This window comes from Anolis sagrei, chromosome Y (assembly GCF_037176765.1).
Source record: "Anolis sagrei isolate rAnoSag1 chromosome Y, rAnoSag1.mat, whole genome shotgun sequence".
In the NCBI taxonomy this organism is placed as follows: domain Eukaryota; kingdom Metazoa; phylum Chordata; class Lepidosauria; order Squamata; family Dactyloidae; genus Anolis; species Anolis sagrei.
The window spans coordinates 21,236,633-21,242,330 of record NC_090035.1 but is presented as its reverse complement, the minus strand read 5'-3'; positions in this window follow the sequence as shown (position 1 = coordinate 21,242,330).

Below are 5,698 nucleotides of genomic sequence, written 5' to 3'. Positions count from 1 at the left end.
CGTCAACAATATAATCAACACGGCAGAAGGAAAGCAGTGATGAATATCCATATTAACATCTAAGAAGAACAGGACAATTAAGGACAATTAAAGGGAATTACAGTAAAAGACAGAAAGAGTGAAGAGAAGTAGCTCCGAATGTGGGCAAAGGAATGAATAAGAGTTAAACTTCCCCATCAAAAAGGGTGAGCAAAAAGAAGCTAATTAAGTTCACTTTAAGTATGTAATTTTGAGTAACTTTGTGGTTGTTACAATTAAAGTACTACAACATTTATTAAATTACAACAATTCATATTAATTAAATATCTGGTCATAAATATGATGGGCACTGAAAATATAGCAAATAATATAATATAATACAGCCTTAGATTGTTTCAGCCTAACTGACCTAATTGATCTATCTGACTTAATTTCCTTAACTGATCAAACCTAACAAAGTGGAGATTAAAAGCTTCAGTGTAGTGGTGATTAAACGCAACTGATAATTGATCAAAGGCTGTTAGCAGTTGGGTTTAAATTTTAAAATTTTGCGTGTTGAGTATTTAATGTATTTAAGGTATTTAATGTAAATAGTATATTTAATGTGATTAATACAGCTGGTAATTGATGAAAGGCTGTTAGCAGTTGGGTTTGAATTTTTTGCATGTAGAGTATTTAAGGTATTTAGGATATTTAATGTAATTAGTGTATTTAATGTATTTAAAATTAGAGATTTAAGATTTAAGTCATGTTAGCTTCTTCCTCTACTCACTGGGACAGATATTATAAGCTGATAGCAGCAACATACAAGCCAGTTAATGGTACAAGGAGGCAGCAACTGTGAATATAGCAATTGTAGTATTTTAATGTAATGTAACTCCTTAAGTGATATATGTGGAGGGGCTGTAGATATTCCAAACCATAACTCCTAGTAAGGGAGCCCAAACCGGTGGCTTAAAATAGAATTGTGCTTTAAGAAGAAATAACTTGGCAATACCTAAGCAGAGTCATAGCTGAATTATTGACAATTACATAACTATACATCAACATAACTCAAGAAAGCCAGGGAAAATTTTAAACTGTAAAATAAAAATAAAACAAGAGAATAGAAAATAAAACTAAAGTAATAGAAACAGATAACTTAAATTAACCAAGCTGACTTCACGGAACATGGATAAAAACATTGATAAAAATCAAATGCCGAAACAAACAAAATCTCAACAAACTCAACAACCCAGAAAGCAGTCTCTTCCAGGGGACCCATCCTTAAAAGAACTGATGGCCAAATTTCTTAAAATCCAAGAAGCCCAAGAGAAAAGGCATGAAAGCTTAGAAAAAACTATCAAAGAGGAAGTGAGCAAAATGACAGAAAAACTCACAGCAATGAGAGGGGAGATGAACTCAATGCAATCTGATATTAAAGAATTAAAACTTGAAAAAGAAGGAATTACGAAATCACAGGACAAGACAAGGAAGAAGGTGGAACAACTAGAGGCCTCCATAGAGAAACTAACCAAACAACAAGACCTGGCAATAGCAAGGGAAACCGAACTCCAGCTAAGGTTCAGAAACATAGAAGAGAAAGAACAAGTTGACCTAAAAAGCATTATAACTGAAATAACAGCAGGAATCTTGAATATCTCTCTAGAGGACATGGATTTGAACATTGACAGATGCTATCGTGTGCAGACCTATTACGCAAGGAAGCACAAGACACCCAGAGATATAGTGGTCCACTTCAACAGAAGGAGGATCAGGGACGACATACTGAAATACAATTTTGAAAAACCTACAATTTATAAAGGGAAAAAAGTTGCGATACTTAAAGAAATACCGACAGCAGTGATGAACAAAATAAGATCATACTATTTTTTGACGGATATGTTAAAGAAAAATGAGATAAAATTCAAATGGCTATGAATTGAAGGAATAATGATAACATATAAAGAAGAGAAGTTCTGGATTACGTCCATAGATAAGGCTAAGAATTTCTATAAAAAGCTCATGGAAGAATCGACCCCAGTGAAAGACCAAGCGAAAGATCAGGTAGAGCCAGAGAAAGCACTAGAGGCCTCTTCAGAATTAGAAGGAGAAGATGCCCAAGATGCATCAGCAGCTGGACTGTTAAGAAAAAAAGGGGAAAAGAGACTGAGAAAAGACTCTCCAGAATACTATGAAAAATTTATTAAGAAAGATAAAAGTAATGGACAATCAAAGGAATAATACAAGGGGAACGTTTATGTTCCTAATAAAAGAAAACTGTTTTTCACACAAATGAAGTGTGGAAATTATGACGTGATTGCTATACAGGAAACGCATATATCCCAAAAAATGCAGCCTACCTAGAAAACAAACACTTAGGCAAGTTATTCTACTCTTCAGCAATGGTAAAGAAAAGAGGAGTTGCTTTATATATAAAGGAGAGACTTAACCCAGAACTAGTCTTCAAAGATGACGAGGGCAGGATGATAGGTGTTAAAATCAAGTTTAATGAACAGGAAATACTGTTATGTAATATTTATGCCCCAACAGGGGCTAAATCATCATTCATAAAGCTACTGAGAAGGAAAATATCCGATCAAACATTTAATCACTTAATAATTCTTGGGGATTTTAATGGTGTAATAGACTGTGACAAAGACAGATCCAGAAAAAAAGTTAGAGGTGGGGATCCTAAAGGTGGTAAACTACCTCAAAAGTTTTTACAACTAAAAGAATCTTTCCACCTTAAAGATATTTGGAGGATACAACACCAAACGGAGAAAGACTATACCTTTTATTCTGACAGACATCGATTGTGGTTCTCGGATTGATATGGTTTGGTCATCTAACTCACTTTCACCACAAATTAAAAAAACAACCATCCTGCCGAGATTAAACTCTGATCATTGCCCGATTAAATTCGAGATACAGATTGGGAAATGAATAAGAAGATGGAAGCTGAATGAAAGCCTAATACGTTTGGGAAAAGATATAGACTATTTTAAAAACATGATTTTTAAAATATGGTGGGGATGTAAGTTAATTAAGAAGTACTGGATAACAATACATACATACACACAAAAAAATCATTGGAATGAAATTTGATCCCAAACCCGAATTTTATCTTTTGAACATTATAAACTGGAATTTAAGCGAAAACAAAGAGAAACTGTTTCTTTATATCTCAGCTGCAGCAAGAATGACAATTGTCCAAAGATGGAAAGAAAAAGACCCTCCACAAGTTGACGACTGGATAAATAAAATTCTAGAGTATATGGGTATGGACAATTTATCTTACTATATCGGCAACAGGATTAAGAGTAAGCAAACGAACTGGGAACCTTAGAAATGGTTCATGAAAGAAGAGATGCAGATCCAACTCTAAGGATGAAGGTCCAACTAATCGATACAGAGAAATATAATTAAATCACAAGGAAAATGCAAATGGACATAATTACCCCTGTCCCTGCGGAACGAACCGGAAGGCAGCACATCTTCCCCCCCTCCCCTCCCTTCCCCCTCCTCCTTTTCTTGTCTCCCCCCTTTCCCCTCCCCTTCCCCTTCCCCCGCCCCCTTCTTTCCCGCCCCATTCACAACACTTCACTTTCCTTTTCCAACTTTCTCTCTAAAACAATCACATTGTTCTCCCACTTTCACTGTAAACCTTTGGAAATTATAAAAATCAATTAATAAAAAAAAGTAAATTAAATTTATAAAGAACTATGATTTAAATGCTATTAGAAAATTTAGCAGCATTTGATAAGATTTCTTTAAATGTGGATGATTCACTAAAGAGCACTTAAGTTTTTATTCTGAAATACTAGGTGTACTTCAAAAATGGAATCAGGTAAAATAACATTTGCCATTGATAAGTATTTGATATCTTCCTATTTTGGGGTGCCTACCATGGTCAATAAGAGTAGCTGTTTTGCTACTAGGTTTACTCAGAGCTATGAAGTATTTGTTTTTTATACTATAAAAGACCACCCAGGTGGAAAGTTTCTGGAACTTACTGCACAAATATGAAAATGTTAAAGTTCGGAATGTTTGATGTTGGTCAAATGGTTGTCTGAAATGTTTTATTGGCCATGCCGAATGTCACGCCATGGCCTTTCTAACGATATACAGCAAAACAGAAGCGATAAACAGAGAATGGTTCTTTAAAAGTTGCATTAAGAAGTTGAGAGTCGTGATAGAGCAGCGGGTTAAACCGCTAGCTACAGCAAATCTGCTGACTGGAGGGTTAGCAGTTCGAAGCTGTGAGTCGGGGTGAGCTCCCAGCTGTCAGCCCAAGCTTCTACCTACCTAGCAATGAGAAAGAACAGTTTAATTATGATAAACTACAGTTCATTTGATTCCAATGTGTCTACCCTTAGTATGGCTAAATCAAGGGATGGTCCTTTTTTAAACAAAATATTAAACAGTGTGTGCCACATGACAATTATTCCCAGCCTCCACACAGAGCATTTCCTGAGTTTATCTTTGGAGTGGTATCTCACATCTGCACTTCCTTAGCTAGAATTAGCCAGTCACAAAGAACAGATGCAGCCAAAAAGTAGGGACGCATTATCCATTTAAAATACTACTACTCCTTGTGATCTCTAGGACTTAGTTTTCCATCTCAAATACAGGAATACAAGCTCTCAACATCATGACTTTATTTCTTGCATGTAGGCTCTGTTGTTGTTTCGATCTTATTTGTGAGAACCGACAAGATGAAGTGTCACAGGGGAGCATTGTTGTTAAATGCTTTCACGTCAGTTTTGATTAATGACAACGACAGGCCCTCTGAGTTACCCCACTCAGGCTTTAAAGGATAATTTTGCATTTTGGTCTGCAGTGGAAAAGTGAACCCTAATTCAAAAGAAAAGAAAAGTAAGTATAGGTAAAAGTAAAAGATGACCACTGAGCTGATGAGTTTGCTGACCGAAAGGTTGGCGGTTCGAATCCAATGAGTGGGGTGAACTCCCATTGTTAGGCCCAGCTTCTGCCAACCTAGCTGTTCAAAAACATGTAAATGTGAGTAGATCAATAGATAGGTACTGCTTCTGCAGGAAGGTAATGGCACTCCATGCAGTCATGCTGAACACATGACCTTGGGAGGTATCTACGGACAACACTGGTTCTTCATAATTCAGCTTAGACGTGAAGACGAGCACCAACCTCCAGAGTTGGATACGACTAGACTTAATGTCAGAGGAAACTTTTACCTTTGCTAAAGGATGACTTAATAAAAGGATGAAAGGGATGGGATGGGAATCCATTGCTACTCTTAGGAGTCATTAACATGACAGATCCCGCTGTGCTTCTTGGAGTGTGCCCAAATGCTAAACTACCTTTGCAAAATGAGTAGTAATTTCAATAATTTTTCTCACCAATAAGTAACATTTTAAAAGTCTCTCCGTCTTTCCGCTTTTGCAGCAGAGTAGCTTGAAAAGTGGCCTACACATCCAGCCACTCAAAGCCTTCTTGTTCCCAGTTGGATCTGGCGACTGAGACCACTGACATGTGAGATGGTCATTGGGAATGCAGTGCTCCTTTTCAATATTTCGAGAATCCCTATCACATATGATAGTTGTTTAATATTTTATCACTGAATTGCTTACATTTTCTTCTGGGAATGAAAGAATACGAGGGGAGGAGGTAACTGGAATTAAGGAGGAGGACTGGGGGTGGAGAGAGGCAGGGATGGACTAGGACTTTAGAAGTCTTCCTCAGTCTTTTCCTTTCAGGAAAC